The sequence below is a fragment of the Lissotriton vulgaris genome, chromosome 2_1, assembly GCF_964263255.1.
Source record: "Lissotriton vulgaris chromosome 2_1, aLisVul1.2, whole genome shotgun sequence".
In the NCBI taxonomy this organism is placed as follows: Eukaryota; Metazoa; Chordata; class Amphibia; order Caudata; family Salamandridae; genus Lissotriton; species Lissotriton vulgaris.
Genome location: NC_141687.1, coordinates 294,693,182 through 294,708,543, shown reverse-complemented (window position 1 = coordinate 294,708,543; position 15,362 = coordinate 294,693,182). Strand labels below are relative to the sequence as shown.

The 15,362-nt window shown below is 49.7% G+C and overlaps 1 pseudogene; it reads right to left on the bottom strand.

Moving 5' to 3' along the window:
• Nucleotides 1-564: 564 nt before the first annotated feature.
• Nucleotides 565-655, bottom strand: LOC147729998 (small nucleolar RNA U3; annotated as a pseudogene).
• Nucleotides 656-15,362: the final 14,707 nt, after the last annotated feature.

Below are 15,362 nucleotides of genomic sequence, written 5' to 3'. Positions count from 1 at the left end.
CCCAGATTCGAAACAACACCACCACGAGCACTCAGGGGCAAGGGACAGGAAGAGCAAACCGCTGAGAGTGATGGGATAAAGTAGTCGCTTTCTCGGCCATCCCCACACCATCAGCGGGCAGCTCCTGACCCCGCCAGCAACACAACAGAAATCAAAAATACAACTCAGTCAAGCAATCCATCATCCTCAGTGCATTTTCTACACATGAGGAGAGAGAAGGCGAAAACTCAAAAATAGTTACCGCCACTGTTCCCAAGAAGCTGCGCGCACGAGCACAGAAGTCACCATAAGCGTGCAGTGTGCTGTAATTAGCGCGCACTCCCGTGATAAAATGCGAGCAGCGCGAGATTCTTACAGTGCACAGCTGCAGGCTGATTGTGGTCCTTTGAATTAGTATTCGCGTTGCAATTAACACGAATACTAATTCAATGGACCCCAATCAGCCCCGCAGCTGTGCACTGTAAGAAAAGGAACACAGCGTGCGCTAAATCACACGTGTTGTTTGAGCTTTTTATTTTCCTTAATGTGCACAACTGCGGGCTACTTATGATCCTTTGTGTCTCCTTCCTCCAGCTCTCCTGTAAGCGAGAGACGAACGATCTTCGATAACAAACAGTAGCTGCAGAAATGCAGCACTGTCAACTCACGCTCGGAATGGCTTACGAAAATCAGACACTTTAGAACACATTTCTTAATTCAAAACTATACAAACTATTCCTGATAAACCACTGCAGCTCACACGGACAGAAAAAGTAACAAGTCTGGAACAGAGCCAACAGGTCGTTTCGGGGCTGGGGGCGTGTTTGCGTGCTCTCCCCTTCCCATTGGCTGGAAGGTCAAATTCCAGCCAATGGGAAGAGGAGAGGGCGTGACTCAATAAAAGGCACGGAAACGCCCCCGAATCGCGTTTTCAAGGGAAAGCGTGATTGACAGCCAATCTCTTCCAATGGCTAGCCTCCATTTATGGAGCTAGCCAATGGAAGAAGGGGCGGATTCAAGTCCCCCATACTGTAAACAAAAGTTTTCGCCTGGGCGTAGCACTGCTTCGCAGTGCTACGGCCAGGTCGAAACCTAAAAAAAGCCCATCATCCGAAAAGGGCAGGCACACCAAAGCTGATCAGCTACAGCTGCGCAGGGAACCTCATATAAATACTTGCCCCTCCCAGCGTATGGTAATCACATGCCGGGAGACGCAGAACCAATTAGACAGCAAAGTAGGGTAGGACCCTTGATGAAGTAAGTTTCAGTGTGAATGCGCTCTGGAGTCACGGAATGTCCTATTACTTACCGGTAAATCTCCATTACTCCTGGTCCCGTTGTCCTCGTCCCCTTCATAACATATGAGATAGTCCCATCTCCTGCACAGAAAAAAGAAAGAAGGAATGCTGGACCTACCCCTCCCCCTCCCTCTGGGAGTACATAAGCGTACAGGTCCCAGCATTCCACCTGACAATACCAAGCCCAGATGAAGGCCAGCAAGTCAGGGAGGGAGGGAGGGAAGCCATGAAGGGGACGAGGACAACAGGACCAGGAGTAATGAAGATTACTGGTAAGTAATAGGACATTACCCCCAGGTCCCTCTAGTCCTCGTCCCCTTCATAACATATGATAATACCCAAGCAGAAGCCGGCCATCATCAACAATAAACCACCAAAACCAACCGAAATGCAAAAAGGTCAGGGATTTATTGAACAGCAAATACAAGAAATTCAGGAGCACACAGCATTCAGTACACCCACACCAAAATCAACATCACCCCCCAACAAATTCTGAAGGCGATAATGCTGAATAAAGGTGTAAGAGGACGACCAAGTGGCCGCCCGACAGATCTCAGAAAGAGGGACACCACCAACCTCAGCTCAGGAAGCTGCCATCCCACGGGTAGACCTCCCCTGAACCCCTGAAGAAGGAGGAGACCCAGAAAGAGATTAAGCCAAAGCAATGACCTGCGTCAGCCAGCGACCAATGGAGGCAGAAGAAGCTTTACCCCCATGAGATGACACACCAAAAGAAACAAAAAGGGACTCAGATTTACGAAAACCTGCAGTGCGGTCCAAGTAGATACGCAACGCCCTGCACACATCCAACAAAGACAAAGGAGGATCCCCCGGAGAGTCCAGAGCAGACCCCAATGTAGGCAACAGCAACTCCTGAGACCGATGAAACTGGGAGGAAACCTTCGGAACAAATGCAGAATCCAAACGGAGAACCACCCCATCCTCGGAAAAGGACAGAAAAGGCTCCCGTGCCATCACGGCCCCCAACTCCCCCAGGCGACGGGCAGAAGTAATAGCCACAAGAAAGACCACCTTGAGAGTCAAAATCTTAACGTCCACCTCCGACAAAGGCTCAAACGAGGGGACACCAAAGCCCTAAGAACTAAGGGCAGATCCCACAAAGGAAAAGAAGGACGAACCGCCTGACAAGACAGAGAAAAACTCAGAAGGAGACGCGAAACCAAATCCTCAACATCAGACAAATTCCCCCAAGGGGAAGGAAAAGCCCGAACAGCAGCCCATTGATCTCTCAAAGTGGAAACTGCCAAACCCTTCTCAAAACCCTCCCAAAGGAACTGCAGCACCACTTGCAAAGAGCACGCCAAAGGAGACAAATCCAGAGCCACACACCAACGATGAAAATTACCCCAATGACAGTCAGAAGACTTGAGGGTAGACGGGCGGGGGGAACCCTGAAGAGCCACAGGCAATTGCTCAGGGAAATCACTCAAGACGCCACCCCTGCCTTTCAACTTCCACAACGAAAGATGCAACCTCCGAAGAGACAGCGACGGAGAAGACTGCAGGGGGGAAGGAGACAGAGGAAGAAACCAGGGACCCTGCACAGCCAACAACCGCAGAGTCGGAAACCAAGACCTCCGAGGCCAAAACGGAACCACAACTACCACCACCCGATCCTCCCGACACAGGCGAGCCAAAAACCGGGGAATCAGCACCAGTGGAGGGAAGGCATAGAGAAGCCTGAACGCCCAGGGAATCGCCAGGGCATCCACCCCCCAGCAACCCTCCTGATGACCCTTAGAGCAGAACTGGGGCAGATGGGCATTGAGCCGGGAAGCAAAGAGGTCGAGAAAGGGAAGACCAAACCTCCTGCACACAAGACGAGAAGCCACAGGAGTCAGAGACAACTCCAGAGAGGCGGGGAAACGACGGCTGAGGGCATCCGCCACTCCGTTGTCCACACCCCGAATATGAACAGCAGACAGAGACAACAGACGCCCCTCCGACCAACAGAAAAGGGGAATCACCACCCCGTTCAGGGAGGAGAAGCGAACCCCCCCTTGACGATTCAGGTAAGCAACCGTCACCATGTTGTCCGAGTGCAACACAACATGGTGACTGAGCAACTGAACCCAAAAACCCATCACAGCCCGGAACACAGCTGACAGTTCCCTCCAATTGGATGAACGACGACTCGCTGAAAGGGACCAACGACCCTGAAGGGACAGGGAACCTACGACAGATGAGCTGACACAGTCCACCAAAGAAGGGTAGGGAGGACCGAAGGGGACACAGGAATATAATCCAGCTCGCGAGACACAGGATCCGAACGAGACAGAAGGTACAACCAGAGAGGATGGAGGTGAAAACGAGCCCAAGCCACAGTAAACACTGTCGCCGCCATGAGACCCAGAAGGCGCAACCAGAGGCAAACTGGAAAGAAACCCCCCGCAAGACCCGACGAGCCAGAGATACCAACATCAAGACCCGAGGAAAAGCAGGAACACCCTGCCGAGATCGGTCCGAAACCTGGCCCCAATGAAAACCAAGTCTTGGGAGGGAGACAGCTGACACTTGGGGAGATTCAGGAGGAATACGTGATCCCTCAACACAGAACACACCACCCCCTAAGCCTCCAACAACAGGGAACGAGACAGAGCATGGATCAACCAGTAGTCGAGGTAAGGGTACACCATGAGCCCTCGAAGATGCAACACAGCCACCAACGGAGCCAAAACTTTGGTAAATATTCGCGGAGCAGACCTCAGGCCGAAGGGCAGGAACTGAAACTGAAAATGACGCCCCTGAACACAAAACCTCAGGAAGCGACCTGAGCGGGGATGAATCGGGACATGGTAGTAAGCATCCTGAAGATCAAGGGTGCACATGAAATGGCCTGGAAGTACCAAGGGAATCACCCTCTGAAGAGTCTCCGTGCGAAAAGGCAGACGAACCACCCACTTGTTCATGGCCTTCAAATCCAGGAACAGGCGGGAACCCCCCTCTCACCTTGGGAACCACAAGAATCTGAGAGTAATACCCCAGCCCGACTTCCAGAGCTGGGACTACCTGAATCGCACCCTTCCGAAGAAGAGCATCTATCCCTAGAGACAGATCGGACCACTTGGACAGACAGGACTGCCAAGGAGTCCTGAGTCCGGAGGAGGACAGGAAAACTCTATCACATGACCCATGCGAATGATGTCCAACACCCAAGCATCTGAACAGGACCTCACCCAGGCCGGCAGGAAGAACCGCAGCCGACCTCCTACCAATGATCCCGGAACCCCAGCCATATAGTCAGGAACGAGGTTTCGGAGGGGGGACTTAGCCTTTCGATCCCGGCCACTTCCGGAAGAATACTGTCCCCAAACCCCAGAAAACTGCCTACAAGAGGAAGGACGGAAAAAAGACTTGGGTTTAGAGGAAACAGAAATAGAAGAGGCCTGCTTAAAAGAAGAAGAAGGCTTCTTCTCTTTAAACAACTTATGCAATTTTTCCTCCAATTCCTCCCCAAACATCATAGTCCCCTTGAAAGGTAGACGCAAAGCTCAAGCCTTCGGAGCAGAGTCCGTCTTCCAGTCCCGCAACACAAGATTGCGACGAGCAGCCACACATGCCCCACTGGAAAGGGCAGAGGCCCGCACCATATCCAAGGACACATCCGAGAGGAACTCCACTTGCCGCTCAATATGCTCTAGAAGACTGGAACAGTCAGTAGCATCGTCCATAGACTGGTACAGCGACTTGAGATCCGAAAGCAAGGACTGCAAAATATAAGTCCAGCAAATGCCCGCCCTCAATGCCAAATGGGAACCAGAATACACCTTCTTGAGGGAGGAATCAGCCTTTTTATCCACAGGGTCCTTCAGCCCTGCATCCTCCGCCAAGGAAGTGCGACCCACCAGACTGGCCACAAAGGAATCAATAGGAATGGAATCCGGCAATTCAGCAAAGGGTACAATTTAGCCATAAAGCGGGCAGCAAGATCCGATCAGGATCCACCCACTCTCTCTGCAGCACGTCTTTAATGAAAGGATGAATAGGCACATCAAGAGTGGCAGAGCTCTGAAACTGGCGCAACAAGGGACCACCAGACGTACTTGGAGCCTCATCATCCGGAAACCCCATGTTGGATTTAACATGCTTCAGCAGCCCAGCCAACATGTCCTTGTCGATGTACTTTCCCTTATGTTTAGAGTCACCCAACCACTCAGTCTCGCCTTCAGAGGAACCAGAAAACACCGGACCGGTGCCCTTAGACCGAGCACCATCACCTCCTATCTCGCAAAGAGTCTCTCTAATCAGACGTTTAAGCCTGGCATCACCAAACTCCCTGCAACGCCAAGACCTGGCAGGAGACGGGGAGGAGGAGGAATCAGAGAAAGAGGAGCGCTCCCTATGGCGGCTCTTCCTCGCATGTTTCCCCCATGAGGACCAGACTCAAGCAACCCAGCCAGCCAACAAGAGCCCACAAGGGGCAGCAAATAAGAGACCCACGCCTTTGCAAATGATAGAGATAATGCAGCAAACAAAATCAGCTATGCGGTACTCACCCAAGCAGGCTCCTAAATCCCCACAAAGTGAAGGAGCCTGCCTCGGAACGCCTGACGTCTGCTCGCCATTACCTGGAAGACAGGCAACACGACCCTGAAGGCGGAACTAAGCAAACAGTCTTCCGACGGCCGAAAACGCTGCGCCCACCCCTGGCAAAGCCCGGCAAAACCAGGAGAGGCATGCAGAAGACCCCAGTGAATACAGGCAGCAAAACAGGGCCCGAACCAGTCCCCCCAAGTCCGGCAAGAAGGGTGAGGAACCGGAAACACACGAGGACACTCGTCCAGCAGCATCCAAGTGAGTGAAATCCAAAACCACAGGAGCAGGAAGCTCCAGCAACAATCTCTCTCCGTATAGGCAGAGACAGAAAAAAGAATGGAATTCTGGGACCTGTACGCTTATGTACTCTCAGAGGGAGGGGGAGGGGGAGGTCCAGCATTCCTTCTTTCTGTTTTCTGTGCAGGAGATGGGACTATCTCATATGTTATGAAGGGGACGAGGACTAGAGGGACCTGGGGGTAATGTTGTGTGCCACACAGTGATCATTTATCCACCTTCTCTAATGCCGCTTCTTTCCCCACATTGTCGCTGAAGAAAAACAAAGAGTGTGACTCCAGCGCGACCCTCTCCCTCCCACTCCGGGGAAACAGAAAGTTCAACACCAGCAGGTGAGTGTATGAATGTCTGTGTGTGTGTGTAACCATCGGACGATGGATGTCAAGATTGTGAAATTAATTACACCTGATATTCATATCATATATACAAATAATGTTTGAAACAAAGCATGTTAATGCTCTTACTTGGGAACTGAGGTTATCATTATTTAACAGGCACTACCCGTTAAGGCTATTTAGAGTGATATGATACAGAAGAAAGGTTCATTTTAAGGGACTCCATGAGTGATTAATGGGTAGCTAACATGGAATTCCACAGTGACCACCATGGTAGCATGCACCGAGTGATGCATGCCACAAGTAAGAATCTAAAAAAGTAAGGGATTCTAAATGATGTACTGGCTTTCATAACAAGAAGTACTATGGATACTGGTAGTAATATGGCCATTTCTTTTATTACAGGTTGGATTTGAAAAGAAAAAGAACAAGCATTTGCAATGCAATAGGTCTCGCATTAGGAAAGTTTGAGCTATTGGTATTGTAAATGACAAATTCTTTATTTATGTTTTTGTTTTGAAAATAGCTAAATTAATAGCTTTGTCATTTACAATGCCAATAGTTATAACTTTCGCAAATGTTACACCTATAGCATTTGTAATGCAATATGTGTTGTATTTACCTGACTTAGATGTATTGATATTACAAATAACAATGGCTTTTAATTTTTTTAAATAATTAATACTTAAATAAAAGTTATTGTAATTCATAATGGCAATAGCTTAAACTTTTGTAAATAACTTTTGTGAAGATTATGTTCAGTGTATTTTATTGTGACGAAAATCCAAGAACAGAAGTGAAATATTAACATCTTTTTGTGACATTTGTAATGAAGCTTGAAACATTGATAAAACATATTTGAACTAGTTGTTGTTGAATGGTTGAACAGATTGATGCTGTGGTGGTGCTGAGTGATGTTGTGATGGCGACAAGTGATGCTGTGGTAGCGCATAGTGATGTTGTGGTGCCCCTGAGTGATGCTGTGGTGGTGCTGAGTGATGCTGTGGTGATGTGATAGATAGATTGAATGTGATAGATAGATAGAGTGAGGGCGATAGATAGACAGAGTGAGGGCGATAGATAGATAGAGTGAGGGCGATAGATAGACAGATACATAAGAGTGAGGGCAATCGATAGATAGATAGATAGATAGAGTGATGGCGATAGAGTGAGTGCGATAAGGAGACAGATAGAGTTAGGGCGATAGATAGATAGATAGATAGATAGATAGATAGATAGATAGATAGATAGATAGATAGATAGATAGATAGATCGATAGATAGATAGATAGAGTGAGGTCGATAGATAGATAGAGTGAGGGCGGTAGATAGAGTGAGGGCGATAGATAGATAGATTGATAAGAGTGAGGGGCGATAGATAGATAGATTGATAGAGTGAGGGTATAGATAGAGTGAGGGCGATAGATAGAGTGAGGGCGATAGATAGATTGATAGAGTGAGGGGCGATAGATAGATAGATTGAGGGTATAGACAGAGTAAGGGCGATAGAGTGAGGGCGATAGAGTGAAGGCGATAGATAGATAGATAGAGTGAGGGCGATAGCTACATAGAGTCAGGGCGATAGATAGCTCCTGCTCATGATTTGGCTGGACTGCTGCCTTAAAATATTTCAATTGTTTACAGCATTAGCAGACAGCAATTAGTGGCTTCTGATTGGGTAAACCAACATAAAGAGCAGTACAGATGAAGAAGGACAACCGGACAAAGTGACGGGACTAAGGGCTATAGAAATTGAAGACATTCTGTGAGCTTAAAAAACACTTATGAGTGTATGATTAGTTATTTAAGGAAGTACATCCAATTTTGTAATGCATGCAAACATGAAAAACACAGCTCCCTTGGTATACAGAGCATTGCTGCTTCTACAACATAACAAACTTAAAGTAGCATTGCCAGTAGCTCTGTCTGACGCAGCCATTACAAGGGCAGCACAGCACCCCCGCCCCCTCACAAACATTGCACTCGCAGCATGGTAGTATTCAGCAGTGCTTGTGTTGGAAGAAGCCTGCCCGTCGGCTAGTGAAAACAAGTTCCAACAAACATTTAAAGTCTCTGTTCAAACAGTCGTCCCAGCAGCTCTGTCTCAGGAATGGATCACATGAGCAGAGTGATAAAGGAGGGGGAGGGAGGATGGGCAACCTCACACGAGCTTCACGTTTTTTTAATCTACGCTGGGAGGAAACATAAATTGTAAACAGTAGTGCTTGAGAAAAACATTGTTGGCCACAGAAGTGCTGATGACCAGCTGTGGGATCACCGAGCAGCAGAGCACCCCGCCCCTCACACACATCGCACTGGCATGTTGATTCTGAACCAAAACAAAAATAAAAGGAGTGCGAGAGATGCTCCAGCAACTCTGCATGACGAGAATGGATCACGTGAGCCAATTGATGGGGGGGGCAGCGAGGATAGGGAACTTCATGTGAGCTTTGCGGGGATTTTTGTAAGCAAATTTGCACACAGACTCTGAGGAAATGTTAAATGTAAACATTAGTTAGTGGTCGTGAAAAGCACTGTAGGCCACAGAATTGCGGATGACCAGCTGTGGGGTAATGAGAGAGTGTGCCTGCAAATGCCACGAGCCGCCCCCTCTCCCCTCTGATGGGCTGGGAGACCTGCGGAAATCGCCGATTCTAGTGCCGCTCCCACCACCCACGGCTCGGCCTCAGCAACAGGAGGAGCTGTTTCCGGAAGGCAGTAGCGTGGAGGGGTGGTAGGGAGACTGAACGAGCAAGGAAGGCAGCGACGTAAAAATCGCAGTATAGTACAGTCCGATGCAGTGCAGCCGGAAGGAGTCTTGAGAAAGGAAGGCAATAAGGCGCAGGGCACGAAAGGTAGCAGAGAGGCGGCATGACGAGGGAGGCGGGGCATCGTCGCAACAAGGATAGCAACAAAGAGGGAACATGAGAGAAACGCGGTTTATAAAGAATAACGTAGTGGGTAAAAGGGGAAGCCAGTGCCATGAATGGTGGTATGGAGGGAAGATGAGAGAGGGAGGGAGTGGCTATGAGAGACAAGCTCTCGGCATTGCTGGGGCGGGGGAGCGGCAGCCTTTGAAGTCTGATGCCGAGGCTCAGACAAATGGTGGTGTGCGAGCGGCTTCTTTTCAAGTCTGATGGGGGTTCGGGGGAGCAAATGACTAGCACTCGCCCCGACGCACATGCACTGGCCATATTCCTCATTCCAAAGCCCTCTTGGTAGAATTTTCTGGTGCCCCTCTATATCTCTCGTCAGCAATGCGCAAGCGCATTGGCAGGGGAGACCTAAAAACTGCAAACCTGTCACAAAGGAAGAAAGCAAGAACTCGCAAGAGCGAGAAATAGGGGCAGGGAGTGGCTGGCAGTGGATTAAAGTGTACTTGGTTTTCAGCAAGAAGAAAAAGGCTTAAAGGAGCAAGAACAATAATGGGTGCTGATAAAGAACGAACTGCATACGAATAGAGAATAACACTGTAATCCCATGCAAAAGAATGAGAAAAGGTTGGCAAACACATGTTTGAAGGGAAGAAGCATTTTATCTTGGCAGCTATACCTTTAAATAAGAAATGACGTAGGCTACCTGGCCATAAGATCAGTTGCCCAGGCAGGATAGAAAAAATACGTATTGGTAACATGGTGTGGCCATTTTGGAATGGGTCCAGAGGAGAGAGGGAGATGGCTATGTTGGTTTGCTGACCTGTGTGTATCAACAGTTATTCCACAGGAATAATTACACAAGATTCACCATTCATCCAAATGCCTCAAAGAGCTAGACGACCTGTACTAGAGTAATACAGTTCTCACGGTACCACAGTCTAAAGAAGGTAGATCCCTCGTATGGCATGGTACAAGAATACCAGTGGAATAATTATGTTGGCGTTACCATGGGAGACAATGGAAGAATAGTGAGCACAACGGAAAGCATTAAAAAGGGACGGCCCATTAAAGGAGTGAAAGAGAACATTCAGGCTTACTTACATGTTTAGAACTCAATGTAATGCGTCATTTCCCAATGTACATGTTCAGGTGAACGTTTTACTTATCCGCTCAGTCCTAATACCTCCTTTGTTTGTTCTTTTAAGTTAACATATTACATTGGCAAGCTTTTATTAATACCCAGCTGTAGCATTATATCAGCATAAACACCGAGGACTCCACGAAGCTCCTAGCCTTTATAAGGGAACCAATAACGTATTCTGACAGGCTACAAACACTTTGTAGTCTGGGCAGACAACAGTGCGGTACTCACACCTTGTGTCTTGGAAAAAAAACAATCTTCCCCTGCACGCAGACACCCTTGCATAGTGCCAGCGTGCCTGCGTTGGTGCTAGGTTGCTAAGTGTAGCGCCAGCGCAGGGCTGCACCATATACTTGTAAATATGGTGAGCCCTGCGTTTCTGAAGTAGCAGATGTGAGAAGTTGGCCTGATATATGATGCTCACTAGTTCTAGTGATCACCTTGTATCAGTCCAAACAACCCTTATGGTGATTGGTTGTAAGTCAACTTACTAAGTAAGTGGAATGTGAAAGTCAATAATAGGAATGGAGCTGTCCAGAGGCTGTAGGATCGCTGGGACCACGCTATACTAACTTGAGGTAAGTAATAGGAGGCCCACGGAGCGCGTGTGCAGAGTGTGAACTCACACGCAAGTTGCGTACAAACGTCTATGGACAGTACAGTTTTAAGAAAAAGGTGAGTACGGACGTCCCTGACTAGATAGGACTAAAACGACTGTGGAACTGGACACTAGGAGAGTCAAGCTACCCTTGAGCACTGAAATGCTCGTGTTACCTCACCCACAGGCTGGGGGTGCATAGGTGCCAAGTCGTATCGGGTTCCGGCTTTGAAGTCTATGGAGCCTGGAGGAAAAGATGCTGCAGGCGGTCAGGATGAAGATGTCCGGTGTGATCCAAGGGTGGATCAGTGAAGAGAAGAACCTGAAAGCAGAGGGGACAATGTTCAAAGTCACTAGCGAGTGACTGGAGTGGAACCAGGAGTGGAACCAAATGTCGTCGTCGCGATCAGGTGAAGGTGGACGCTTGTCTCTGCAGCCACGTGGACCAGGTGGTGTCTTCGACGACCAGGATGGAGGCACGAGCTGTCCCATGCAGGCTCTCGCTGTCGGCGGTGTCTGCTTTGGATTCGAAGTCAACAGGCCTTGGCAAAGGCAACCCACGCGGTGAGTTGAAACGGCGTCTGGATTGGACCAGGAGGGTCCGGGGTGCTCCTCTTTTGGAAGGGAGCAAGGGCCAGTCTGGAGCAACCAGACGAGCAGTGAAGTTGTCGGGTTTCGTCGTCTAGGAGGTCACTAGCCAGCCGGCAAGTGACCAGACAACGCGTCGAGCAGCAAACAGGCAGAAGGGCCCCACGCAGATCTCGTGGATGCTGGAGGGCTGGATTTCGGTGCAGGAGCTTCTCGGGGTCGGGGCTTCTCAGTCCCCAAAGCACTTGGACGAGGAAACCTCTGAAGTTGTGCTGGAGCGAAGTGCTGCTTCTTTCAAGATGGCCGGTCCCACGTGTCTCGTCGCACCCACGGATCTCAGCTGTGCTGCAGATGTAGGTAGAGGTCGGAGAGGTCTGGGAATCCGGGTCTCGTCGGGCTCTGAAGTCTGGATCTTGGAAGGAAGACGACAAAGGGAAGCCGCTGGACGCTGATGGTGCCTGCTTGTGGAGGGTGGACACTCCTTGCCCACAAGGGAGATTTCTTCAGTCTTCTGTGGAGCAGAACGTCGAAGTCCAGAGTTTCTTCTTGTAAAGTTGTTCAGGATAATCTAATTTTGAATGGGACCAGCTCCTACCTTTATCCGGCTAAAGGGGGCTGTACTACGACTAGGTCCCTCCTCTGGGTGGGACCAGGAAGGGGGTGGTTACACCCCCTATCCTTTGTCCGGTCTTGCGCCAGCTCTGGGGCTGGAGTGCCCCAGGAACTGGTTTAGACCGGAGTATGCACAGGGACACCTTGTGCGCCCCAGGCATGTCTCATTCCTTTCAGCCCTGTCCTACCTAATACACAAAATCCTGTCTAGGGTGGTGCTTGCACATCCCAAGGCAGGAAACCCTTTGTCCAAGCCTCCCTCGCTGGAAGGACTCCCAGCAGCAGGAGGTCAGACTTGTGTCTGTGGTGGCAGCATCCATTTTGTGATGCTGAGGCTCGAGTTAACTTTAACCAGGGTTCACAGTTAAATACATGTCGTGTCCCTCTAGAAGGGTGGAATGCTACCCCCGTCACCAGAATTGGCGAGGGGGTAGTATTCCAATTCGTATGACACCTTACTCGACATGTTTTGATAATGCTATACCAAAGTTAGCAATAACAGCGAGGATTATAATGCACTTAAGAGTATATGGTATAGCGTTATCATGGAAACAGCTAAAGGACTTGGTTCCGAAAGCTGCAGACAGGCTCAGCTCATGCTAGAGCACCATCTCACATAATTCCAAGCACTCTGCCTTCAGGATTGATAAGGCCTGCCATAGGAGTGACTGTTAGGAGGATATGTGTCCATTTTAGGGTTAGATATAGGGATACTATATCTAAAGCAAGGGGTGATTACACCACCTTGCCCCAGCTGATTGATCAGCCAGTTGTGTCAGATTTGGATGGCCAGCCAGGGGTGGCATAATGCATGCTGCAGCCCCTGGTAGGCCCTGGGTGCACCTAAGCCCTGGGTACCGAAGGTACACTGATAAGGTGACTCAGTATCCAATTGGGTATGCACCTAAGGTACATGGTTGTCGATTTTAGAGAGAGCACAGCTAGGCTGTGGGTCTGATTAGCAGGCCCACAGACTGGAAAGTCGTAAACCAGTGAAGCAAAAAGCAAAAATCGGGGGTGACCATAGGATTGCAGACCCTACTCTCCTACAGCAGAGAGAGGCATTAAGCCAGGAAGGCTAACGCCTCACTCCACCACTTCCCTTGTAAATATGCCCCAGATTGTCTTACCGAACATCTGACATTCGAGGGGTGGAGCAGCCAATGTTTTAGGGGCACATTGGCGTGCAGACTGCAGCACCGGGCAGGTGCATGAGTAAACACAGGCATCGGGTGTGTTCTGTGCACACAGTGTTCTGCTAGAAACATGAGTAGGCACAGGTGTGCAACTCACTTCGCACATACACAGTGCAGGGCGGGGCGGTGGGGTGTGTGTGGCCCGGGCAGGGCAGTGCTGCTGTTCGCACGGTGCTGCTGTATCAGAGATAGGTCTGGGCTAAGAGGTGGGTCCGCGGCCTGACAGGATCAGGATGTCCGGGACTGAAGGCTGACGCTGGCTTGTGGACAGCAGAGAGTATAAATGCGCAGCTTGCCTGTGCTCGGTCTCCAGTAGCCGACAGACTGGGACAGGTTGCCCTCTGCCCTGAGCATTGCTCCGAACACCGCAGGTAACACAGGTGCCAAGTTGGACGGATCACTGAGTTGAGAGTTCGCTGCACGGGAGTGTGCATGGCCTAAGATTCACAGGATCGGACAGGGCAAGCCTCGCGATCATATTTTTCTATGAAAAGCGCTTATTTCATAATGAGCGTCGAGTCTGGAATTACCCAACAAATGTGGAATTAAACAAAGATTTTATCAATTTCTTGCAGGTGATTTCTGCAGTGGCATGATGCAAAATGATTCCCCCTGTAGATTGAGGAGAAGCCCCCCAAACACTCGTAACTCGGGGATATTCAAAGGCCTTGGGCTGACTGGGGGGCTTTGAATAGTGGGGGTGGAGCCAGGACCTCCGTTACAACCAGGGTGCTTTCAGGCCTATTGGTGTCATCTGTCTCTCTCTCTCTGCCTGTGTGTTCATCCTGACAGAAAGTACACCGAAGCCTCAGTATGAACGAAATAATAAATGTAGCCAGGGCGACCGAACAGTAGAGGTCGCTGCTCGCTTTGAACTTGCTCATCGACATCACTGACACTGACTGGCCGAGGTACCAATTCATTGAGGTAGCAGCTCAGCAGAATTAGGACTATCAGGGAGCACCTGCGTAGAGAGTCGGACAGCCACGAGCCACCCTCAGTCTCTCCTGTCCGCTGCTAATCCTCGTGAAGCGAAAGGTGGGCGCATGCGCAGAGGGTCAGAAGCACGGCCCGGGTTGACAAAGGGTGTGAAACCGTGGAATCAGGACGCACATAGAGAAGAAGCCGAGGTCCACTGTTTCAAATAGCTTTCACCCTATGTAACCAGCGGAGTCGTGACAAAAGAGCCAGGTGAGTGGGGGGTGGCTGCGTGCGTGTGTGAGTGTGCGCGTGTGTGTATGCAGTGTGTGCGTGCGTGTGTGTGTGTGCCTGCGTGTGTGTGTGTGTGGGTGTATGTGTGTGTGTGCGCATGCGTGAGTGTGGCTGTATGTGCGCGCGATTGAGAGAGGCGAGAGGCTGACACTGTGAATGTGAGACAGGAGATGTGCACGGCGCCGGGCTGGGCGTGCGCGCCCACGAGGTGAAATCGCCGAGGGCTTGCGCGTGCTCATTCCCTGTCTCAGATTCCCGAAAACGGTCAACATTAGATACTTCGCTGGACACAATACTTCGCATTGCTTTCTCCAGCTGACCTAAAAAAAGGGCAAGTATACGTATTGCCCAAGCATGCACAAATTTGCATGCACCACATTTATAGATACAAAATAGCTTAAGGAACTGAATGCACTGGGGAGGTGAGCCACATCACACTGACGAAAGCCCTGGACTTATTTAGGCCATAGAATAGGGCTGAAACATGTTGGTATATCCATCATATCCTAACACTCCACATATTTTTAGTTTTAACATCCATGACCACTCCACAAATAAAGGGATACCTTGGGGTAGTCGAAGAAATTATAATCTCTACATTACACCCCTTGTCTTTTCTTATAAGTGTTCCCTGGAAGATTGCTGAGCCCACCCTGACCTTTAGGAGCCAGGTT